Source organism: Symphalangus syndactylus, chromosome 1 (assembly GCF_028878055.3).
Source record: "Symphalangus syndactylus isolate Jambi chromosome 1, NHGRI_mSymSyn1-v2.1_pri, whole genome shotgun sequence".
Classification (NCBI taxonomy): Eukaryota; Metazoa; Chordata; class Mammalia; order Primates; family Hylobatidae; genus Symphalangus; species Symphalangus syndactylus.
In genome coordinates, this window is record NC_072423.2 from 134646672 (window position 1) to 134673373 (window position 26702).

Here is a 26702-nt window from a genome sequence, read left to right on the forward strand (position 1 = left end):
GGCTCACTGCAAGCTCCGCCTCCCGGGTTCACGCCATTCTCCTGCCTCAGCCTCCCAAGTAGCTGGGACTACAGGCGCCCGCCAACACGCCCGGCTAATTTTTTTTTTTTTGTATTTTTAGTAGAGACGGGGTTTCACCGTGTTAGCCAGGATGGTCTTGATCTCCTGACCTCGTGATCCGCCCGCCTCGGCCTCCCAAAGTGCTAGGATTACAAGCTTGAGCCACCGCGCCCGGCAACCACCTCTACTCTTGACATAATTACATGTGCTTCTTAATACATGGTATATAATCTCCATATGCATTGGCCCACCAAGATATTGAAAGGAAGCAGAGCAATCCAGCTGGTGGCTGGGTGTCTGAGGGCCCTCAGAAATGACTCCTGTGCCAATAGAATCTTACATCTATCTTAAACTCACAGCAAGATTCCTTTTTGTTATATATATGATCTTGAAACAGCAAATACAGCTTTCCTGATGAGTACAATCATTTTGCTTTTTTATACTGTTATTTCCTATTCCCTGCAGACCCAGCAATCTCCTTCAGCCTCTTCCTGAGTGTCCTGGTGAGTAAATTGAACGGTTGCCTTATTTGATTTCCTCAGGAATTAGTGCAATGACAGATAGGCTATCTAAATGTGCAAATAGCTTAAAAAAAGAGAGATTTGTTTTTCCAAGGACTCTGTTTTCTGGATCACTCCTTATGATATCATTGACCACAGCTCTGACTATAGCTCAGAAAGTGAAAGTAATGAATTATTGCCCTAGTTGAAATGTTTCTGAAATGAAATCACCTGGGACAAGCCAAAAATGCCCTTCACTCTAATGTTAATTATAGATTTGCCTTAGATCAAATTAAAGCAGTAACTATTTTTGTTTTCCTCCTAGGCAAGAAGCTATTCATGTATTTTCTCCTTTGATTTTCTCTCTGGCAATGGCTTTTTCCTTTTCCTTATCCTCAGTGCCATGCCCTCTATAGTTGTCAAGTACCATTTCTTTTCAGTTTGTAGTGCAGTTTTCCCTCAATATCTGTGGGGGACTGGGTCCAAGACCCCCATAAGGATACCCAAATATGCAGTTGTTCATGTTCCTTTTATAAAACGGTGTAGTATTTGCATATAACCTATGCACCTTTTCCCATATACTTCAAATCATCTCTAGGTTATTTATAATACCTAATACAATATAAATGCTATGTAAATAGTTGCTATATGTATTTTTACTTGTATTATTTTTAGAGTTGTATTATTATTTTAAACATTTATTTATATTTTAATATCTCTAATCTGTGGTTGGTTGAATTCAAGGATGCAAAACCTGTGGTTAAGAAGGACCAACTGTAAATGTAATGTAATGTCATTTAGTCCGTTATCAATCAAAATCATTTTGAGTAAATACTAACAATTAAAAATACAAGGAAAGGTTTGGTAGGAAAAAATAAATTGAAGAAATATGGTAACAAATCACTTAATGGGAAATAAAGCAAAGTCTTGGGCACTCATAAATCCCTCTGTAATCTCTATTCCTTCCTTTAAAAAAATTTGTGTTCCTTTTTGCAAATATATTTTAATTAACATTCATCATCAAAGAAACTATAAGTCACTGAAGGACGAGGACTAAACAATAATGAGAAGTAAACCTGACTTTCAACCCCAAATCATATTTTTACTAGTTCTTTAAAGACAAAAAGTTATGAGACTTCCAGCAGACATTGAGGCTCCCTTCACTTGACTATGATGGACCCAACTGCTAGGTAGCCATGGCTAGTTCTTGGCCCTCCTATTTTAGAAGAGAAAATAAAACCAAAACTAAACAAGTAATTTTTAAGTGGTAGACTGCACTAAGCTTTCGAAGGATACCTAAAATAAAAACCCAGAATCTTTTTAAACAGTGAGTAGATCCCTTTTCTACTCAAAACTTGGACTAAACAAGTTTGTCCAAGTTTTTTTTTTTTTCAAACAGTTTGAAAACTCCATTAAAATAAGACCTTCTTCATAAACATTCAATGTTATTCAAAATTTAAACCCACTGGACATATTACTATGGGCCAAATAGCCACAGGTTCAAAATTTAGAGAAAATAATGCTAATGAAACTAGTACATATCAGTACCTATGAGATGTGGCTGCGTGTGTATTCAGAGAAAAATTCATAGCCTTAAATATGTATATTAATCAATAAAAAATAAAATTAATTAACATCCAAGTAAAACAATTATAGAAAACAAGTAGATAAAACTATGACAGAAAAATCAATTTAACAATGTTAAAAAACAAAAAATAATGAATTAGAAAAAAATACACAAAATTAATGAGCTGATATCAAATAGAGATAATCAAAGAGTTGATATTTAGAAAACAAAATAAACCAACATATGGCTATCAAGCCATAAAGGTACAAATGTAAATATTAAAAATGAAAGGATGGGAAAAAACTGCAGATAAAAGAAAAAAATTTAAATGTAAGGGACAGGTTTATTTAATTCTATGTACCTAAATTAATTTGAAAGTTTGTGAAAATGTAAATTGACCCCAGATGATATGATAAGAAAAAACCAGCAAAATACAAAAAGAATGTTTTGCGAAACAGAAAAAAAAACTGTATTTCAATTTGGACTTCACTTGAAAATCATCTAGGGTTTCTAAAAAGAGTGATGCCCCACTGCAGACTAAATCAGGATAACTGCATCTACCTTTGATAAAGGAGCATGTAGAAACGATGATCTCACCAAGAATTAGAGAACTCAGGCTACAATTCAAAGTACGTCTTTGTGAAGCAATTGTAGAGCTTCAAAGGCATGTAGGCCTTGGAAAACCAAAATACCAGAAAGAAAGAAGACCTAAGAGGTGAGCTGATGCTATGGATGTCGCTGTTCTCTTTGGAGCACCTGCTGACTCATGGAACAGGAATGGAAAGCCCGGGGATACAAGCAAAGGAACACTCAAAAGAGGCAGAAAATCAGCAAGGCTTTGCCAATCTCTCAGGAATCGGGAGAAAGAAAATAGAATTCAGGACTGACAAAGGCAGTCAGGAATGGAGGAGCCAAGATCCCAGAGAAAGATAATACAGAATAGTGACATTTTTTGGTTTCCCCCAAAAACATTTACTGAATTATCAAGCTATTCAATCAGGGAGGTTAAAATTCCATGCACAAAGCCTAAGAAATGCAGAGAGATGTTTCTGGCAGTTTCATGGTGCTAATGAGCTAAAAATTGAAATTCCAGACTTGTTTCCCAAGTAGCATTGTCCCTAGGCTCTCAGTCGAAAGCCCTGGAGAGATATATTCTAAAAATAAAAGGACATCAGAAATAGACCAAGCCTTACAAAAACCTAGGCTGAGCCAGCTCTGTCCTTGATTGGATTAAGTTGATCCGCCTCAACATCATCCAGAGCATCCACAATTTTTCACACACAAAGTACCGAGTTAAATAAATAAGGTATATCATGAAATAAGACCCAGAGGAAAAAAAAATAAGCAATAGACTATAACCACAGGTTACCTAGTTATAAGTAATTAGGTACATACTTGGAAATAACTGTGATTAATACATTCTGGAGTTCTTTACGAGCCAAATGAAATTTTATTTTTTTTAATTGGCTGGACGTGGTGGCTCATACCTGTAATCCTAGCACTTTGGGAGGCAGAGGCAGGTGGATCACTTGAGATTGGGAGTTTGAGACCAGCCTGGACAATATGGTGAAACCCCCGTCTCTACTAAAAATATAAAAAATTAGCCAGGTATGGTGTAGTCCCAGCTACTCAGGAGGCTGAGTCAGGAGAATCGCTTGAACCCGGGAGATGGAGGTTGCAGTGAGCCAAGACTGTGTCACTGCACTCTAGCCTGGGTGACAGAGGGAGACTCTGTCTTAAAAAACAAAAAACAAACAAAAAAAATGAAGTGATAAGCCATTATTGTGCCACTGCACTCTGATCTAGGTCACTGAGCAAGACTCTGTCTCAAAGAAAACAAAAACAAAAATAATTAAATAAGCCTAGAAATTAAAAATACAACAACAAAAATAGAAAATGCAATAGATTTTTTACAGCAGGCTTGACACAGCAGAAGAAACAATTCATTAATTGAAACGCAAATCAGTAGAACATTCAGACTAAAATACAGGTGCCAGGGTATGTATTCCAGGAAAAAAAAAGTGCACTTGGAACAATTCCTATTATTAAAGTCACTATTAAGTCCTCAGTAGTCTTCTACTCTTCAAAATCCATCTGCTTTCAGCAGAGGCTAATCAAGGACTTTAAATGAGGATGTGATAGGGAGTATGACATTTTATCTTCCAAATCGTTATTAACTGCATTAATTTTTATGACTCTCCCTTAGATGCAGTATCACTTTGGGGTATAATTCTTATGGGGAAGGAACACTCCAGGGAGTTCCATTTGATCCTTTGTACTATAAAAGCCTTTTCTTGCTAAGTGAAAAAGCCATTATGGGGATCCCGCCAAGTATGCATTCAGAAATTTGTAAAATATCTAATATTGAATAATGGCCCTGCTAAGCCTACCATGAGATAGACTTGGAACAAAGCTCCATTTATCAACTGATCGTCATGAGCCTCCCAATGACCAGTGGGCCTCAGAAGTACTGAGAATCCCAAAGAATTCTCATTAATTCTAAATGAATGCTCAAGTCAGAAAAAATGGTGGTGATCAGAGGCTGAGTAGTAGAGAGATTCAGGAGATGTTGGTCAAAAGATACAAAATTTCAGTTATACAGGAGGAACAATTGAGGAGGAACCAAAAGATATCTGTTGTATATCATGTGACTACAGTCAACAACAATATATTGTATATTTGAAAATTGCCAAAAGAGTAGATTTAAAGTGTTCATGCTACAACCCCATCTCTACTAAAATTACAAAATCAGCTGGGTGTGGTGGTGCATGCCTGTAATCCCAGCTACTCAGGAGGCTGAGGCAAGAGAATCTCTTGAACCCGGGAGGCAGAGGTTGCAGTGAGCTGAGATCGACCCATTGTACTCCAGCCTGGGCAACAAGAGCAAGGCTCTGGCTCAAAAAAAAAAAAAAGTATATGAGATAATTCATATGTTAAATAGCTTGATTTAGCCATTACACAATGTATATAAATACCAAAACATTGTGTTTACAATATAAATATGTATAATTTTTGCTTGTTAATCAAAAATAATCAAAAATTTTAAGCATTTTTAAAAATAAAATTAATGTATAGTATTGCACACAAAGTCTAAATATGTCCCTTGCCTGAAGGCACAGTCACATTAGTAAAGGATCTCAGGTGTCCTTGCAGATGACTGAAAAGTCCTATTACTAAGTTCAGATAATATAATGTGGTCCTTCTTCAAAGGGACCCAACTGTTATTTTTATTAAGCAGCTCTGAGGATGGTAATGCAAGTCACTCTTTTTCAGATGTTTTTCCAGTTATTCAGACCAAGAAAGATTTTAACGGACTGACCTTCTATTTTGGTCTTAGGAATTCCATGATCTCTAACTTACTTTCAAAATTCTCTGAGGGCCAATTCACTCTGATTTTTAGTGTAGCTTTGCTACTATGATGGGACTATTCCTTTCTAGGCATTTTGTAGACGATTTGTCTCTTATCATCAACCCCAGAATTCTATGAGCTCTAATGAAATGTGGAAACCTATTTCAATAGTGGTCTCTCTCATTATTATAACCATCAACTAAACTTGGCAGGCAAAAGCCCTGATGTTTTTCTGATTTGGGGGTTGCATCAATCGGATCCAGAACTTCCTTCAGCCTCTTGAGGAGAACTGGAAGGTGGCCAAGTTGAAAGCCATCATCCTTGCTATGACACTAATGATGGTGAGGGATGAGATGACTTTAAAGAAGCTGGGGTGAATATGTCACACATTTAGGAGTCAGCAGAAGCCAAAGTCTGATCTGGTCACTAGCTAGGAGTTACCAATTTCCCTCACCAATCTGAGAGAGACAGATCCTAAGTTCCAACTGCCAGCTTCAGTAGGGAACGGCTGCAGGATGAACAGTAATCAGCTAGTAACAGAGACATCACCTTTGAGAACCATGAAGCCCTAGGAAAACGCATTTGAGGATCTCCACTGTTCTTTTCACAGGGTTACATAAGCTTCATTTCCCTCAATGCACTAGGTTCACGTCATTTTAGGAAGAAGACAGAGCAGATCCTGTGTCCTTCCAGCCCCACCTGACCATCATGCCTCTCTCCTCTGTCCTGCCCCATGGCTGACACCAGCCCTCCAGCTTTGGCTCAGTGGACTGGCTCTCTCAGGCAGCTGCTCAGGGCCGAACCACACCTCCAGGCCTGCTAAAGTCTCTTGTGGAGCGTCCATAGCACAGGCCAGGCGTCCAGCACAAGGGAGCTTCCTCACACCGTCAGCATCAAGTAGGTTAAGTCCTCATATATATCTGTGCCAGAGACGCTTGTGGCTGGGTTGAGCAAGGAGCCAAACACCTAGCTGGCCCCGGGCATCTGCACAGCCTTCCTCACAGCGCAGGTCGACACCTTGGAGGGCGTCTTCCAGCACCACCAGTACCTGGGCCACCTGGAGCGAAAGAAGCTGGCCGAGAAGATGCAACTCTCAGAGGTTTGCTCTGAGAGCAAACCAAAACCTGGTTTCGGCTGGGTGCAGTGGCTCACGCCTGTAATCCCAGCGCTTTGGGAGGCCCAGGTGGGTGGATCACCTGAGGTCAGGAGTTTGAGACCAGCCCAACCAACATGGTGAATCCCGCTCTCTACTAAAAAATACAAAGCTTAGCCGGGCGTGGTGGCGCATGCTTGTAATCCCAGCTACTCGGGAGTCTGAGGCAGGAGAATCACTTGAACACAGGAGGCAGAGATTGCATTGAGCCGAGATCCCGCCACTGCACTCTAGCCTGGGCAACAGAGCAAGACTCCATCTCAAAACAAAAACAATAACAAAACCTGGTTTCAGACTCTCCAAATGAAACACAAACGACAAATGCAGGACTCCGAGTTGTACACGCCTTCTGGGGCCTCGCCATGTGCCTCGTGCTTTCCACTCGCAATCTTCTGTCCTGGCCAATGGCCTGCAGCTGCTCTAGGCCACCCTTCCTGAGCCCCAGGCTCTGATGATGCCCCCTTGGCTCCTTCTGGGGTCTCTGACAAGTGGAACAAGACGCCCGCCCTGGCCTCTGCATGGGCTTTGTGCCGCAGCCAGCCTCTGACCTACCACTTCCTGGACCCTGGAAGCCGCGTGCACATGCTGGGACCAGCCTTGTCCATGGGTTCCTGGAGCCCATGTGCTCTGCCAGGGACCGAGGATGCCTTTAGAGGAAGGGCGTCCGACTCCATGCCGTCCCACAGCAGCCGTATGTGCGGATCGCACTGGTGCCTATCCGGAGGACTCTGCTCCTGTTCACATCCGGGCGGCCACAGCCCGTGACTGGCATGGTGCCGTCTACCAATCCATGGCGGCACCTCTAACCTTGACCCACCTGAAGATTCTGGAGAATTTACAATTGAAGAAGCTTTAAAGCCACCTCCTTCACTTAAAATCACCAAAAGGTCTGTTTAGGGAGTAATTAAGGGTCAGTGAACAGCATCAAAAGCCAGAAGTGAGATTGTTATGTGTATGGATTTCAGCATATGATAAAAGAATAATTTATTCAGGAAAAAGTGTTGGAAAAACTGGTTTTCTAGTTGGAAAAAATAAAGGTTATAAGCTTTATATGTAAAAAAGAAAACCATGAAAGGATTCGACGGCAATGAAGGAGTTGTGTTTATAACTTTCTGTTTTGGATCCCTATTAATAAGGACCCTAAAGTTGAAAAGAGGAGGAAACAAAGACAATCATTTCACCCACTGAAAAATTAAAACACAGTGGCAAAGGGGCCTGGCCGTGAGTGCCAGGGCATGCATGAGTCAGAGTTGTATTCAATAGCTTCTCAGGGTTGCTCTTCCCTGATGATGGAAAGTAGGGGCAGCCAAGGTCTAAGGCTGTACCTCGTCTGACCCAGCAGAGCCTATCCTATGTGCACCCTGGGCCCCTCCAACATGTGCTCACCTACAAGATATGCTCCCTGTATCCCTCCTTGTAGCAGCCTCCAACACAAAATAAGATGGGCAAAGAACAGCCGGCTTTCTGAAGACAGTCTGGAAATATCAGGAACGGCAAGTGTGAAAGCCCCTCCCTGTGGGAAGGGCCAGGGTTGCAGGGCCTGGCTGGTGGGGGGTGATGATGGGGGGTAGCCTTCCCTCAATGATGGAGATGTTCTTGGTCAAGACTCCCATTTGTTCACATCGTACTGAAGACGTCTTCGCCCAGGAGCATGGTTTGTGAATGCCCAGGAAGCGGACAATGACGGCTGCCCAGTCACAATGGGGACAGTTGGGGTTCAGCCTGTAGGACTGCTGAAGTGACCTGCAGAAACTGACCCAGGCATCCCAACAAGAATACAAATGTCCTTTAAAAATGTTTCTGTGGCAATACATAAGGCAAGCTGACATTGCCGGAGTTCCAGTTTCTCACTGTTTATTTCTGTATTATTGGAAGTGTTTACAACGAGCATATGTTTTTATAATGAAATCTCAGATAAGAATAAAAGATAAAAAAAGGAAGAGGACAGGATAGAGAAATCTGGAAATTAGGAACATCATTTAAAAGGACTATTTAAGAGTGTAATTGAATTGTTTGTAATTCAATAGATAAATGCTTGAGGGGATGAATACCCCATTCATCATAATGTACTTATTATCACATGGCATGCTTGTATTAAAACAGTTCATGTACCCCATAAATACATATACACCAACCTACTATGTACCCACAAAAATTAAAAATATTTTTTTAAAAAGAATAATGCTAAGTAAAGAATGTCAGTCCCCAAATGTCACATACTATTTGGTTCCGTTTATATGACATTCTTGACACGACAAAACTATACAAATGGAGAACAGATTTGTGGTTGCCAATGGCTAAGGAGGGGGCGGAGCTGGGAGGGAAGTGGATGTGGCTATAGAACAGCAACATGGGTGATACTTTCAGTGATAGACATATTCTGTATCCTACTGTATCAATGACAACATTTTGGTGGGGATATTGTAGTACAGCTTTATAAGATGTTACCATTGTGGAAAATGGGAAAGAGTATACAGAGTTCTTGTTATTATTTCTTGCATATGAAATATATGTGAACTGATGATTATCTCAAAATATCTTTTGTTTAAAAAAGATATAAAATGAAAACTAAAAGTGCTATTTAATTAACAGAATAGATTAAATTTTTAAATGTAAATAATTAGAAGTTTTTATTTTTCTTGACAAATAAGTCTGGGCTATTGAGGAAGATCAAATTAATTATAGTATTTTTTGAATCTATATTATGTACATGTGAATATACTGTGAATAAAACTGTGAATATACTACACCTTTAAAGCAATTTGAAAATAAAAAAGAAACGATCCCATTTACAACAGCATCAAAGATTTAAAATCCATCTCTCTTACCATCCATCCAACCAACCATCTAATCATTCTAGGAATAAACATTACAAGATATCAGCAGGAATTATATAAAATACACTTTACTGATACTATGAGAGATTAAAAGAAGACATCCAAAGTTCCTGGATATAAACTATGTATGTGCTGGACATTTAAAAGTCCATTAAAAGATTTAAAAAGCAATACCATGGAAATTTCCTAATCTAACACACTGGTATTTTATTTGTATTACTCCAGATCTAGCAAATGTGCCCTATTTCTCTTTGGTCTTTTTCATATGGCTTTAACCATGTCAGAAATTTCCTGGAGTAAATCTAATTAGCTCATTTATGATGAGTGTTTAAAAAGAAAGTATTTGCTGCCAAACATTTGCAGTTCCTAATTTTGCCCTGCTACTTAAAAACCTAGTAGTAACACTTTTAGGCATCGTATTTAGAACAACTTGATGAGATGTGGGGGTCTCTAGATTCCTTTTAGGAAAATGAACTATGATATTTTACATATTTTAATACCCCTCACTCATTCTAATTCTATTTTAACTTACTTTAAGATCATAGTCTGACTTTTCCAGGCATGCCAAATATAATTTTCCTAGCCATATGAGTCATGCATACTGAACACTCAATAATTCATGCTAGTGGGAAAGGTACAGCAACTTGTGTTAATAAAATGTGAAATTCCTGACCAATTATGGAACATAGCTAATAATAGAGCAATGGTATCAGCTCACTTTCATCAGCTTGATGATAATAGGAAGTTGAGAATGAAGAAACATGGATGCCATTTACTCTTAATTATAACATATGATTCAAAAGAGAATCAAGTTCCCCATAAGATAGGAACGAACACTGAGAGAAAGCATTTTCCTTCACTATTCAAAAGTACTGAAAAATGATAAATCCACTCATAAGATGTTTACTAAAAATCTACCATGTACAAGTTTCTGTGCTAGTGTGCTGAAGATACTGAGCTGAATAAAGGTCTAAGTCTAGGGGGAAAACGCATAAATACAGGGTAAAAGGTAGGATATGTTATAATATGTAATAGAAAATAGGTAGATAAACACTTTAAGGCAAGGAACTCAGAACAACTAATTTTCCCTGGAGGGTTTGAGTAAATCTACACAAATAAATATATGTTTGAGCAGGATCAAATTTAAGCAGAGTAAAAAGAATAAGAGGACCATATGAACTAGAAAAGGGATGCATGGGCAGGCAGACAGAACAGCAAGTACAAAGTCAGCAAGGAGCATAAGAGTACAGGGTCTAGGGCATTCATATGAAAAAATAGCAGAGGATAGTCAGAGATGCAGGCAGGGTGCAATGTGGTGAAAAGTTTTCAGCTCATACTAAGAGATTTGGGCTTTTTCTTGTAGACAGTAAGGAGCCCTGGAAGTTTTCAAGTGAGGGAGTAAAAGTAATTAGATTTGAATCTAGAGAAAATAATGTTAAAGATAAAATGATACAGATAGATATCTAATGAAATGGAGTGAAGAGAGAAAAAAGCCTGAAGAGGAGTTAAGGTTAGAGTCACAGACAAGGCAAGAGAAGATAAAATATTGGAGAAAGACTCTGGGGGATAGGTTCAGAAGCTGTCCAGGTGGCATACTTATAGTATTAGGTAGTAGCAGTAGGTGACAGACTGACGGGTCTAAGAGGTGAGTCTGGGAAAACTGCCAGATTCCTAGCTTGGGCAGTGAAGAACAGACATAGGGAGATATAATGACTTTGGTTTCACATATTTTAGAGAAAAAAAAAAACAGTTTATTTTCTCTAAAGTTGATACAGATATATATATATATTTTTTGAAGTAAATTGGTCAGAAAATTCAGGACGTACCCAAGTGTCATTCAACAGATGTGATTTCCAGTTCTACCATCATGGTTGGTGTTCTGTGATTTTAATGAAATTATTTAAACAATTTGGTCAATAGTTTCTATCAACCAAATAAGTATGATGCTACCTAACAGCATATCCATCGAAAGTTTGCAAACTGCATAATGTGACTTAACAGCATTGTAAATCTTTTAAAGCTCCTTAAAAGTAACTGCTGTGTTGCAGTAGAGTTTTATCAGACTAAAGCTCTTAGTGAATGAGTAATGGTTGAATTTATCACCCCCTTTAAACAATAATTTAAAATATATTTTGACAATTTTGGATGAAATTTTTCTTATACTTAAAATACTTCTCTGTTTTATTTAGTCATGTGTTTTGAATATAATTTAACCTTGTGGTTTATCAATAAAAATGATTTTTGCTGAACATCTGTGTTATGATGATTCAGTCTACTGACAATTTGTCCCAATGCTACATGATCCAGCTTGAAATTTATTTTCATTTAATCTGCCCAATTTTTCCAAAAGCATATTATGATTTTTTCAAACATATAGGCATTGGCCATTTTATATGTATTTTCCACTCATTCTTTGATATCAGGCTATCAGTATTCATATTTGCTTTTTGGATGTGCTTAAGTCTAACAATCTCATTTTTTATTTTCTCCTCTAATCTACTGTAACAAAATTTTACAACAAGCCAACTATATGTAATGGTACAAGTGTCAAGGAAAATACCTTTAGGTGCCCCTGCCCCCTCTAAATAAATGCTCATGTTGGCGAACCATTGATTTTGGTGATCATGGTATGCCCCAAGTTTATTAAAGAATGTAGGCCTTAAATAGGAAACACTGGCTGGTTCAACGTAATATAATGGTGCAATTTTTTTTTTTTTTTTTTTTTTTTTTTTTTTGAGACGGAGTCTTGCTCTATCACCCAGGCTGGAGTGCAGTGGCCCGATCTCGGCTCACTGCAAGCTCCGCCTCCCAGGTTCACGCCATTCTCCTGCCTCAGCCTCTCCGAGTAGCTGGGACTACAGGTGCCCGCCACCACGCCCGGCTAATTTTTTTTGTATTTTTAGTAGAGACGGGGTTTCACTGTGGTCTCGATCTCCTGACCTCGTGATCCACCCGCCTCGGCCTCCCAAAGTGCTGGGATTACAAGCGTGAGCCACCGCGCCCGGTCAATGGTGCAATTTTAATGTATGCACAAGGGTGCAGTTGAAATATAAGGATATTACAGCTTTTTAGAAACAGTTTTTAAGAAATTTGGGAGGGGAGGGTGATGTCAAAAAGATGGGCCATTAGAAGCCTATAGCACTCATCCCCTTCACAATAACAGAATAAAGAATAAACAGCTACATTTTAATGAACATAACTGAAGGAGAGCACCACAGTGCATCAAAGCAATAACAGAAACTCTGGTGAGCCCAGAAGCTTGGAATAGCCACATTGAGAATGAAAGGAAACACTGGGCCTCCACCAAGCATATGGTAATTCTTAAAGTATGTTCCATGTGCAGATGAGAAGAATGTATATTCTGTGATTTTTGGATGTAGTATTCTGTAGAGGGCTGTTGTGTACTTGCTTTTTATAGGATCTGTGGGCTATGTACTTATATATGCTTTTGTGGAAGCAAGTGTTCTTTAATTTCCATGTTTAGAACTCCCTTAAGCATCTCTTGTAGGGCTGGTCGGATGGTGAAAAATTCCTTTAATGACTGCTTGCCTGAGAAAGATTTTCTTTCTCCTTCATTTATGCAGCTTAGTTTGGCAGGACATAGAATTCTTAGCTGGCATTCTTTTCTTTAGGAATCCTAAAAATGGCCCCACATCTCTTCTGGCTGGTCATGTTTTTGCTGAGAAGTCCACAATTAGGTTGATGGATTTCCCTTTATAGATAATACAAGCCTTTTTTTCTAGCTGCTTTTAAGATTTTTTTCTTTCACATTGATATTGGATAGTATGACGACCATGTGCCTTGAGGATGGTCATCTTGTATAGTATCTTGCAGGACTCCTCTGGATTTCTGGTATCTGTATATTCATCTGTCTAGCAAGCTTGGGGAAATTTTTCTGGATTATATTATCAAATATATTTTCTAAGTTGCTTACTTTCTCTTTTTCTCTTAGGAATGTCAGTAAGTCATAGATTTGACCAATTTATATAATCCTATATGGCTTGAAGGCTTTTTTCTCTTTAATTCATTTTTCTTTAATTTGTCTGAGTGGGCTGATTTAAAGGATTGATTTTTGTGCTCTGAAATTCTTTTTTCTGTTTGATATAATCTGTTATTAAGGCTTCCAATCGTATTTCAAATTCCTGTAGTGAATTTTTCAATTCCAGGAGTTCTGATAGGTTCTTTTTAAATATAGCTATGTCATTTTTCAAATCTTGGATTGCTTTTCTGACTTCTTTGTGTTGCATTTTCAGTTTCTCTTGGATCTCATTTTCTTTGCCATCCATATTCTGAAGTCTGTATCTATCATTTCCAATATTTTATTCTGGTTAGTATCCATTTCCTGAGAGATAGTGAGATCCTTTGGAGGGGATGAAACATGCTGTTTTTTTGTATTTCCAAAGTTCTTGTGTGGGTTCCTTCTCATCTGAGGAATCTGACGCTTTTTTTTTTTAATTTACTATTGGATGGAGCTTCTTGACTTTTTCATTTTTTTCCCTTGGAGTATGATTGTGGTGTATATTGTGTATGGTCTGTTATTTTTGTTTCTGTGTGCTCTCAGGGTGCTGGGGCTCTGTACAGGTTCTTTGGTTGTAGATAAGTTTGTGCAGCGGCTTTTTCAGATGTTGCTTGTGGCAATACATTTTTATTTGGTGGTGTAATTCAGGCTGCATTCCAGTAAATGGCACCTAAGAGCAAGAGCTAGAAGGCAGGGGTGAGCATGGAGGCAATGGAGAAGCATGAAAAACACCCTCCACCAGCACACAGTTCACCTTTAGTGGGAGTGAAACCACTGTAGAAGCCAAAAAGTGGTCTCTTTCAGCCCATGCCCCCCTCCAGGGCTGATAGGAAGAGCTACTGACAACTCTACAACAGTGCCTTGAGAAGGGGCCAGGGGACAATAAATGACCCCTTCTCCACATCCATTCCCATCAGGGTTTGGTGGTGCCACCTTCGGCAGCTGGTCCCATGTTCATGTTTCCTTTGACCCAGACAGAGCTTTGGTAGGCTGCATTTGCCTCTTCCCTAGGGGCAGAACTTGCTGAGAGTTAGATCTCCAGGGGTCTGGGATTCACCTCCCTTCTGCTCTTTATAGCTGATGGGGCACTGTCCCCCAAGTGACCAAGGGAGTAGGCTATGGTGCCCTTCAATGACACATGCAGACTGGTTCTAGGTCACAAAACTGTTCCTGGTTGCAAGTTTCAGTGCCCGGGGAAAACCTTGGCTTAAGCAGCTTTCTCTCATAACAGTTCTAGAGCAGGAGAGAACCTCCAGGCCCGTGACAGGATAAAGCCTAATTCCTTCGCCTGTTACTGGGGCACTCAAAGCTCAATTCTGGTTGTGGGTCCCTTCCCTTGCTCCACAGCAAATACTACAATCTCTAGCCTGAGACTAAAATGCCTGTTGTGGCCACTACTACCTGGTCATCAATGTCTGACTTTGTATGAGCCCAGATTAAAAATGGCATCCTTCCCTCAGCCCCAGGTCTGAGAAAATGTCTGCAGGTTTTCCTGGTGTCTTTCCTTCTCTCCATCTCTCAGCTTCTCCCCAGGTTAGCTCCAGGGCTTGGGAGAAACAGGGTGCTTTCCCTTGACCTGAGTTGCACAGATCCGTAGTGAAAAGGTGAGTCATAGAAGGAAACTGCCTGTTCCTTTCATGGGCTTCACTCAAAATTATCAGCTAAATCCTGTCACAGGGGCTGCTCACTCACCTTCTACTTCCCAGGGTCTGAATAGTCCTTCACTATTCCAGTGAATTCCCACTTTCCTTCTTGAACTAAAGTTCTCAGAGCTAGTCTTTATACATTATTTTGTTCTTTTCAAGTTGCTGAGGCATGCTAAAAGCTTCTAATCCTCCATCTTGGAGAAAAACAAAACTTACCATTTTTCTAAAGCCAAATTTCCCTTGTTCTGAGTTAAGAGTGCCAACTTATCCTATTTATCTTTAAAAACTACTACCTATGGAATTTGGCATTACCCATTTATCCATTTACCTATGTATCCAGTTAGCTAGCTGCCTTTTTATCTATTTATAGGTGGTTTTTATAAAATGGCCTGGCAATATGAAGTGTCCAAATGTGATAAAAAGCAGTTATATATTTTTTAAAATACGCAATCTGTGATTGTTATCTGCCTCCCAGAAGATGCAAGCTATTTTACTCATATCACATTGAGCCCCCACTCTAATTGATGGCTTAAGTATAGACAGAAATTTCTCTCTATCAGTAGATGATGCTTCAGGGGTTAGAAGAACTGGAGAACCCACTATTTGTAACTAGCAGGAAGGCCCAGGTCATAAGGCAACTAATTTGCAGTATTCTCACTCTCAGTGTCTGCATTTGCTTATGGAGGTTCCCCCTTCTTCTACTTCTAGAACTTCTCTGATTAACTTAGAAGCCAATCCTGTATTTGAGGTGTATTTCATACTCAATGATAATATTTGCAGGACAACAGAGGGGCAAATTGCTACACTTGCTGAGCTCATCTCCAGCAAGGCTACTGTGACTAATTCTAAACACATTCTTGAGAGTGAGGAGAAAGTCATTAGATAGCTTCAACTTGGAGACCTTTCTAAGATCCTAGATCCCAAAGAACTTTGAGAATGAAAGGTACGAAAGGCAAATTAAATTAAATAAGAAATTGATTCAAAAACAAATGATGTGAAGCCTGAGAAATAAAAATGAAATCCTAAGCCCCCAACTCACTGAACAGAACTCCTCTTGGCCAAGGGGACCCCAGAGTAACTTTGAAAACTGAGTTATTGGCATGCTGGGATGGGCGGTCAGACACTCGCTCTCTAACTGCCCTTATGTTTTCTTCTCTAAGGGATAAACAGAACTCAACCCTTGCACCACTAATATCAACCAACCACATGACTGCTGCCCCTCTCTACCAACCAGCATTTCTTCCTGATAAGAGACCACCAACCAGGGAGTTGACTGGCAAGATGGCCAAATAGGAACAGGTCTGGCCTGCAGCTTCCATTGAGATCAACACAGAAGGTGGGTGATTTCTAGATTTCCAGCTGAGGTACCTGGTTCCTCTCATTGGAACTGATTGGACAGTGGGTGCAGCCCACAGAGTGTGAGCCAAAGCAGGGTGAGGGGTCACCTCACCTGAGAAGAATAAGGGGTCGGGGGATTTCCCTTCCCTAACCAAGGGAAACTGTAGGGGACTGTGCCGTGATGAACGGAGCACTCCAGCCCAGATACTGCGCTCTTCCCACAGTCTTCACAACCTGCAGACCAGGAGATTCCCTCCAGTGCCTGCGCCACCAGGGCTCTGGGTTTCAACACAAAACTGGGTGCCGTTTGGGCAGACACCCAACTAGCTGCAGGAGTTTTTCTCTTCATACCCCGGTGGCACCTGGAATGCCAGTGAGCTAGAACTGTTCACTCCCCTGGAAAGGGGGCTGAAGCCAGGGAGCCAAGTGGTCTGTCTTAGTGGGTCCCACTCCCATGGAGCCCAGCAAGCTAAGATGCACTGGCTTGAAATTCTCGCTGCCAGCACAGCAGTCTGAGGTCCACTTGGGATGCTCGCTCAAGCTTGGTGGGGGCAGGGGTGTCCACCATTGCTGAGGCTTGAGTAGGCGGTTTTACACTCACAGGGTAAACAAAGCCACCAGGAAGTTCAAATTGGGGAGCGCCCACCACAGCTCAGCAAGGCCACTGTGGCCAGACTGCCTCTCTAGATTCTTCCTCTCTGAGCAGGGCATCTCTGAAAAAAAGGCAGCAGCCCCGGTCAGGGACTTATAGATAAAACTCCCATCTCCCTGGGACAGAGCACCTGGGGTAAGGGGCAGTTATGGGCACAGCTTCAGCAGACTTAAAAGTCCCTGCCTGAAGGCTCTGAAGACAGCAGCATATCTCCCAGCACAGCATTCAAGCTCTGCTAAGGGTGAGACTGCCTCCTCAAGTGGGTCCCTGACCCCCGTGTCTCCTGACTGGGAGAAACCTCCCAGCAGGGGTCAACAGACACTTCATACAGGCGACTACTAGCTGGCATCTGGCGGGTGCCCCTCTGGGATGAAGCTTCCGGAGGAAGGAACAGGCAGCAATCTTTGCTGTTTTGCAGCCTCTGCTAGTGATACACAGGCAAACAGATTCTGGAGTGGAGCTCCAACAAACTCCAGCAGATCTGTAGCAGAGTGGCCTGACAGAAGAAAAACTAACAAACACAAAGGAATAGCATCAACATCAACAAAAAGGACATCCACTCAGAGGCCCAATGCGAAGGTCACGAACATCCAAGACCAAAGGTAGAAAAATCCATGAAGATGGGGAGAAACCAGCACAAAAAGGCTGAAAATTCCAAAAGCCAGAACACCTCTTCTCCTCCAAAGGATCCTCCAGTTGTGAAACTCCTCACCAGCAAGGGAACAAAACTGGACAGAGAATTATTTTGAAGAACTGACAGAAGTAGGCTTCAGAAGGTGGGTAATAACAAACTCCTCGGAGCTAAAGGAGCATGTTCTAACTCAATGTAAGGAAGCTAAGAACCTTGAAAAAAGGTTAGACTCATTGCTAACTAGAATAACCAGTTTAAAGAAGAATATAAATGACCTGATGGAGCTGAAAAACATAGCATGAGAACTTCATGAAGCATACACAAGTATCAATAGCCAAATCAATCAAGTGCAAGAAAGGATATCAGAGATTGAAGGTCAACTTAATGAAATAAAGCAAGAAGATAAGATTAGAGAAAAAATAATGAAAAACAACAAACAAAGCCTCCAAGAAATATGGGAGTATATGAAAAGAACATATTTACGTTTGATTGGTGTACCTGAAAGTGATGGGGAGAATAGACCCGAGTTGGAAAACACTCTTCAGGATATTTTCCAGGACAACTTCCCCAACCTAGCAAGACAGGCCAACATACAAATTCAGAAAACACAGAGAACACCACAAAGATACTCCTCTAGAAGAGCAACCAGAAGACACATAATCATCAGATTCGCCAAGGTGGAAATGAAGGGAAAATGTTAAGGGCAGCCAGAGAGAAAGGTTGGGTTACCCACAAAGGGAAGCCCATCAGACTAACAGGGGATCTCCCTGCAGAAACCCCACAAGCCAGAAGAGAGCGGTGGCCAACATTCAATATTTTTAAAGAAAACAATTTTCAACCCAGAATTTCATATCCAGCCAAAGTAAGCTTCATAAGCAAAGAAGTAAAATCCTTTACAGACAAGCAAATGCAAGAGATTTTTTCACCACCAGGCCTGCCTTACAAGAGCTCCTGAAGGAAGCACCAAACATAGAAAGGAACTGGTATCAGCCACTTCAAAAACATACCAAATTGTAAAGACCATCAACACTATAAAGAAACTGCATCAACTAATGGGCAAAATAACCAGCTAGCATCATACTGACAGGATCAAATTTACACATAACAATACTAACATTAAATGTAAACTGGCTAGGCCGGGCGCGGTGGCTCACGCTTGTAATCCCAGCACTTTGGGAGGCCGAGGCGGGCGGATCACGAGGTCAGGAGATCGAGACCACGGTGAAACCCCGTCTCTACTAAAAATACAAAAAAATTAGCCGGGCGTAGTGGCGGGCGCCTGTAGTCCCAGCTACTCGGAGAGGCTGAGGCAGGAGAATGGCGTGAACCCGGGAGGCGGAGCTTGCAGTGAGCCGAGAGGGCGCCACTGCACTCCAGCCTGGGCGACAGAGCGAGACTCCGTCTCAAAAAAAAAAAAGAAAAAAAAAAAAAAAAACTGGCTAAATGCCCCAATTAAAAGACACAGACTGGCAAATTGGATAAAGAGTGAAGACTCATCAATGTGCTGTGTTCAGGAGACACATCTCACATGCAAAGACACACACAGGCTCAAAATAAAGGGATGGACGAATATTTATCAAGCAAATGGAAAGCAAACTAAAGCAGGGGTTGCAATCCTAGTCTCTGATAAAAGAGACTTTAAACCAACAAAGATCAAAAAGGAAAAAGAAGGGCACTACATAATGGTAAAGGGATCAATGCAACAAGAAGAGCTAATTATCCTAAATATATATGCACCCAATACAGGAGCACCTAGATTCATAAAGCAAGTTCTTAGAGACCTACAGAGAGACATAGACTCCCACACAGTCACAGTGGGACACTTTAACACCCCACCATCAATATTAGACAGATCAACAAGACAGAAAATTAACAAGGATATTCAGGACTTGAACTCAGCTCTGGACCGAGCAGACCTAATAGACATCTACAGAACTCTCCACCCCAAATCAACAGAATATACATTTTCTCAGCACCACATTGCACTTATTCTAAAATTGACAAAATAATTGGAAGTAAAACACTCCCCAGAAAATGCAAAAGAATAGAAACCATAACAAACAGTCTCTCAGACCACAGTGCAATCAAATTAGAACTCAGGATTAAGAAACTCACTGAAAACCACACAGATACATGGGAACTGAACAACTGCTCCTGAATGACTACTGGGTAAATAAAGAAGTGAAGGCAGAAATAAAGATGTTCCTTGAAACCAGTGAGAACAAAGACATAGTGTACCAGAATCTCCGGGACACATTTAAAGCTGTGTTTAGAGGGAAATTTATAGCACTAAATGCCCACAAGAGAAAGCAGGAAAGATCTAAAATTGACACCCAATATCACAATTAAAAGATCTAGAGAAGCAAGAGTAAACAAATTCAAAAGCTAGCAGAAAACAAGAAATAACTAAGATCAGAGCAGAACTGAAGGAGATAGAGAACAAAAATCCCATCAGAAAATCAATAAATCCAGGAACTGGTTTTTTGAAAATATCAACAAAATATATAGAGCACTAGCAAGACTAATAAAGAAGAAAAGAGAGAAGAATCAACTACACACAATAAAAAATGATAAAAGGGATACCACCACTCATCCCACAGAAATACAAACTACCATCAGAGAATACTATAAATATCTCTATGCAAATAAACTAGAAAATCTAGAAGGAAGGGATAAATTCCTGGACACACACACCCTCACAAGACTAAGCCAGGAAGAAGTCAAATCCCTGAATAGACCAATAACAAGTTCTGAAATTGAGGCAGTAATTAATAGCCTACCAACCAAAAAGTCCAGGACCAGATGGATTCACAGCCAAATTCTACCAGAGGTCAAAAGAGGAACTGGTACCATTCCTTCTAAAACTATTCCAAACAATAGAAAAAGGGGGAATCCTCCATAACCCTTTTTATGAGGCCAGCATCATCCTGGTAACAAAACCTGGCAGAGACACAACAAAAAAAGAAAATTTAAGGCCAGTATCCCTGATGAACATCAATGCAAAAATCTTCAATAAAATACTGGCAAAAGTCAGCTTCATCCCTGGGATGCAAGGCTGGTTCAACATATGTAAATCAATAAACATAATTCATCACATAAATAGAACCAATGACAAAAACCACATGATTATCTAAATCAATGCAGAAAAGGCCTTTGACAAAATTCAACAGTGCTTCATGCTAAAAACTCTAAGTAAACTAGATATTGATGGAACATATCTCAAAATAATAAGAGCTATTTATGACAAACCAACAGCCAATATCATACTGAATGGGCAAAAACTGGAAGCATTCCCTTTGGAAACTGACACAAGGATGCCCTCTCTCACCACTCTTATTTCAACATAGTATTGGAAGTTCTGGCCAGAGCAGTTAGACAAGAAAAAGGAATAAAGGATATTCAAATAGGAAAAGAGGAAATCAAATTGTCTCTGTTTGCAGATGACATGATTGTATATTTAGAAAACCCCATCATCTCAGCCCAAAATCTCCTTAAGCTGATAAGCAGCTTCAGCAAAGTCTCAGGATACAAAATCAATGCAGAAAAATCACAAGCATTCCTCTACACCAATAACAGAGAAACAGAGCCAAATCATGAGTGAACTCCCATTCACAATTGCTACAAAGAAAATAAATACCTAGGAATCCAACTTACAAGGGATGTGAAGGACCTCTTCAAGGGAAACTACACACCAGTGCTCCAGGAAATAAGAAAGGACACAAACAAATGGAAAAACATTCCATGCTCATGCATAGGAAGAATCAATATCATGAACATGGCCATACTGCCCAAAGTAATTTATAGATTCAGTGCTATCCCCATCAAGCTACCACTGACTTTCTTCATTGAATGGAAAAAACTATTTTAAATTTCATATGGAACCAAGAAAGAGCCTGCATAACCAAGGTAATCATAAGCAAAAAATAAAAAATAAAACAAAGCTGGAGGCATCATGCAACCTGACTTCAAAGTATACTACAAGCCTACAGTAACCAAGACAGCATGGTACTGGTACCAAAACAGAAATATGGACCAATGGAACAGAACAGAGGCCTCAGAAATAACACCATACATCTACAACCATTTGATCTTTGACAAACCTGACAAAAACAAGCAATAGGGAAATGATTCCCTATTTAATAAATGGTGTTGGAAAAACTGGCTAGGCATAAGCAGAAAGCTGAAACTGGATCCCTTCCTTACACCTTATACAAAAATGAACTCAAGATGGATTAAAGACTTAAACGTTCAGACCTAAAACCATAAAAACTCTAGAAGAAAGCCTAGGCAATACCATCCAGGACACAGGCATGAGCAAGGACTTCATGTCTAAAACACCAAAAGCAATGGCAGCAAAAGCCAAAATTGACAAATGTTATCTAATTAAACTAAAGAGCTTCTGCACAGCAAAAGAAACTATCATCAGAATGAACACGCAACCTACAGAATGGGTGAAAATTTTCACAATCTATCCATCCGACAAAGGGCTAATATCCAGAATCTACAAAGAATTTAAACAAATCTACAAGAAAAAAACAAACAACCCCATCAAAAAGTGGGCAAAGGATATGAACAGACACTTCTCAAAAGAAGACATTTATGAAGCCAACAAACATATGTAAAAAAAGCTTATCATCACTGGTCATTAGAGAAATGCAAATCAAAAACACAATGAGATACCATCTCACACCAGTTAGAATGGTGATCATTAAAAATTCATGAAACAACAAATGCTGGAGAGGATATGGAGAAATAGGAACACTTTTACGCTGTTGGTGGGAGTGTAAATTAGTTCAACCATTGTGGAAGACAGTGTGGTTATTCCTCAAGGATCTAGAACCTGAAATATAATTTGACCCAGCAATCCCATTAATGGGTATATACCCAAAAGATTAAAAATCATGCTACTATAAAGACACATACACACATATGTTTATTGAAGCACTGTTCACAATAGCAAAGACTTGGAACCAACTCAAATGCCTATCAATGATAGACTGGTTAAGGAAAATGTGGCACATAAACACCATGAAATACTATGCAGCCATAAAAAAGGATGAGTTCACGTGCTTTTCAGGGACATGGATGAAGCTGGAAACCATCATTCTTAGCAAACTAACACAAGAACAGAAAAGCAAACACTGCATATTCTCACTCATAAGTGGGAGTTGAACAATGAGAATACGTGGACACAGGGAGGGGAAGATCACATGGGGCCTGTTCAGGGGGTGAGGAGCAAGGGGAGGTTTAGCATTAAGAGAAATACCTAATGCAGATGATTGGTTGATGGGTGCAGCCAATCACCCTGGCACATGCATACCTATGTACCAAACCTACATATCCTGTACATGTACCCCAGAACTTAAAGTATAATAAAAAAATAAAATAAGAGACTGTCAACCATAGAATGGCTCTGGCCATTCTACAGAGGATGCACAGTACACATTTTCACGTCCTCTGCTTCACATTTTCAAATCAGAAGGCTGAAAACTCCACCCTTGGATCATGCTAACACTGTTATTTATTTTTAATATTGGATCCATGAAGGGGCAGGAAGCTTAATTGCATATGCACACTTTCTCTTTCATAAATATTCATGGCTCTTCCTATAGGTTATTGAAAATGCATATTCAGCTACCCCACTCAGCATAAATTCCTGCTCTCATTGCCCCTCTGGTCTCTGTTTTTGGCTTCATGCTGGAGGCTATGTTTCCCACCCTTTCAGAATGGCCACCCTACAGGCTCCAAACCTTTATGACAAATAAATCTCTCCTTTCCAAATTTATGAACCTTGTCATTCTCCAGTTGACAGACCCAACAAGATGGCAAGGGGGACAGGAAGTAGAAGGCAAATTCAACAAGACCTAAAAGATCACCTTCCAGGAAACCATGGGTTTTCTTTCTCTTTCTTTAAGGCATTTTATCTATCTTATTTCAGAAAATATATTAATCAAACAATCTTAGAATAGCCTGTTTCCCATTAGGCCTGAAAGATAACTCTTGAAAATTGAGTAATTGCTGATAGTTTTCTTATTAAAAAAAATAACTTGTGAGAATATAGCACATTACTTCATGACTCCCAGTGAGCATGTTCATTTGATTCTATAAAAATGTGTTCTGTGTTAAATGGTATTTCTAGTTCTAGATACTTGAGGAATCGCCACACTGTCTTCCACAATGGTTGAACATCTTTACAGTCCCACCAACAGTGTAAAAGTGTTCCTGTTTCTCCATATCCTCTCCAGCACCTGTTGTTTCCTGACTTTTTAATGATCGCCATTCTGACTCGTGTGAGATGGTATCTCATTGTGGTTTTGATTTGCATTTCTCTGATGGCCAGTGATGATGAGCATTTTATTCATGTGTCTGTTGGCTGCATAAATGTCTTCTTTTGAGAAATGTCTGTTTATATCCTTCGCCCACTTTTTGATGGAGTTGTTTGATTTTTTTCTTGTAGATTTGTTTAAGTTCTTTGTAGATTCTGGATATTAGCCCTTTATCGGATGGGTAGATTGTAAAAATTTTCTCCCATTCTATAGGTTGCATGTTCACTCAGATGGTAGTTTCTTTTGCTATGCAGAAGCTCTTTAGTTTAATTAGATCCCATTTGTCAACTTTGGCTTTTGTTGCCATCGCTTTATATATCCAAAGGATTATAAATCATGCTGCTATAAAGACACATGCACATGTATGTTTATTGTGGCACTATTCACAATAGCAAAGACTTGGAACCAACCCAAATGTCCACCAATGATAGACTGGTTAAGAAAATGTGGCACATATACACCATGGAATACTATGCAGCCATAAAAAATGATGAGTTCATGTCCTTTGTAGGGATATAGATGAAGCTGGAAACCACCATTCTCAGCAAACTATCGCAAGGACAGAAAACCAAACACCGTATGTTCTCACTCATAGGTGGGAAATGAACAATGAGAACACATGGACACAGGAAGGGGAACATCACACTCTGGGGCCTGTTGGGGGGTGGGGGAGGTGGGAGGGATAGCATTAGGAGATATACCTAATGTGAATGATGAGTTAATGTGTGCAGCACACCAACATGGCACACGTATACATATGTAACAAACCTGCACGTTGTACACATGTACCCTAGAACTTAAAGTATAATGAAAAAAAAATGTGTTCTGTTCTCTTTTCCTTATTTCAGGACCCTTCAGTAGGACAATGCTTGCTTAGGGACATCTTGCTTTTCATAACAAATTCTCTTCCAAGTCTTGTGTGCTGATTCTTACTTCCATTTTGACAAATTATCCTATTTTCTGGCTTTTTCTGTAAACTTATTGTCCCCCTGTCCATTCACTTTCAGTGAAAGTATGAATTGTAATTGTTTTCAGGTTTACTATCAAGTTTGTTCTTTCATTTTCCCCTGTTCCTTTTTCACATTCAAGTTTGGTGAATCACACTGGTGACTTAAAGTTCTTCCTTGAGTTCAAAAAGCAAACATACACACACACACACACACACACGGAAGTATGTGGGGCTCTACACCCCTTTTAAGAGCAGTGCTGGAACTTACATTTTCTTGGATGTGTTTGTATATGAAACAACTGTGCATGAGACAAAAAGGATATTTGCAAGTTGCATTTTTAGGCTAAATCTAGCTGTTCACTGAAGAGAGCTATGTTCATATTACAAAATGAGCTCTTACATTTTCTTTTCATTGTTAAAGTTGTCATTCTGGCTCTGAAAGTCACTTTATCTATAATAAATGCAGCTCTAATGATGACTGATTGGGAAATACCAGCCTTTAATTTGGCCGTTAGCTCCCTCCGGCAAGTTGGAAATAATGGATAGCAAAGTGGGAGGCAGTTGCAACAATGAGATTGTGTCTCAAATAGATTCTCGTGGTGGCGAGGGTGGTCACTTAGATTTGTGGGAGGAGTTCTGATGTATGGCAGCTTTTAGAGCACATTTTGCTCGTAAGAAACTTATGGAGCAGTCCCAGAGAGAAGATCTATCTAAAATAGACATAGCAGCATTTCAAGATAACCCTAAAAATGTGTCATAATAGCAAATTGTCGAGGGGCAGTCCCTTAATACACAGAACAGGCTCCTGGGGAAAGTACTAGTATTTAAATGTCATGCCAGTTCAAATGCACAGGCAATAGACTGTAATGGTTATGCCCAACATGTTATAAGATCAGATACCCTGAGTTGAACTTTCAGCAATACCAATCATGAATTGTGGGACTTCAGGCAAGTTACTTTAACTCACTAAGCCTCAGTTTTGTCCCCTGTAAAATGGAAAAGGCATTAGTTCTACCTCACAGGGATTTTTGAGGATGAACTAATCTATGTAAAGCACTTAGCTACAATTGACTCTTAGTAAACACTCCACAAATATTAGCTGCTGCTTCTATTATTGTTAGTAGTATTAACCCCAGCCAGCAGTTCTCTATGACCAACTAAAGCCTTAGGCCAAAAGATACCGTGCATACTATTCTGCCACGGGATGCTCAAGGATATTTAGAAATTCTAATGAATGCAATATTTAAACAATGATTTAATAAAATATAGACCACACACTCATTAATTATGTACTATAAATTTTTATTTAATATATATAAAGCAATTGAGATTGTAAACCCAAATGTGTGGCATTATGTTTATCCCTTTGATATTTTACCTGGTTGGTTGCAACCTATCATGACAATTTTTAATATTGAATCTGTCATACACAATTCTTTCCATCCCCTCCTCTCTGTGACGTGTCAATATAAATCTAACAAATACACTGGATAATTACTCATGCTTCAGTCCATTGTACACATTTCCCACCAGGAGATTTTCTATACTCTGTTTCAACATTTCCAGTTGACTAGAGCTATCTCCCTCATCACATGGTAGCTTACTTTTTGTTTCTTTTTTAATAAACTTTATTTTGGATATAATTTTAGATTTACAGAATAGTTGAAAATTCAGTC

General features: G+C 39.8%; 1 long non-coding RNA gene across 2 annotated transcripts in view; it reads left to right on the forward strand.

The window, feature by feature from the left end:
- The window catches only part of LOC134736336 (uncharacterized), a 55303-nt gene that overhangs the window by 17683 nt on the left and 10918 nt on the right, over positions 1 to 26702 (forward strand). For both annotated transcript variants that reach the window (XR_010120291.1, XR_010120289.1), the window contains exon 3: positions 16291 to 16466. This is a non-coding gene — a long non-coding RNA (uncharacterized lncRNA). The remainder of the gene's footprint in view (positions 1 to 16290; positions 16467 to 26702) is intronic.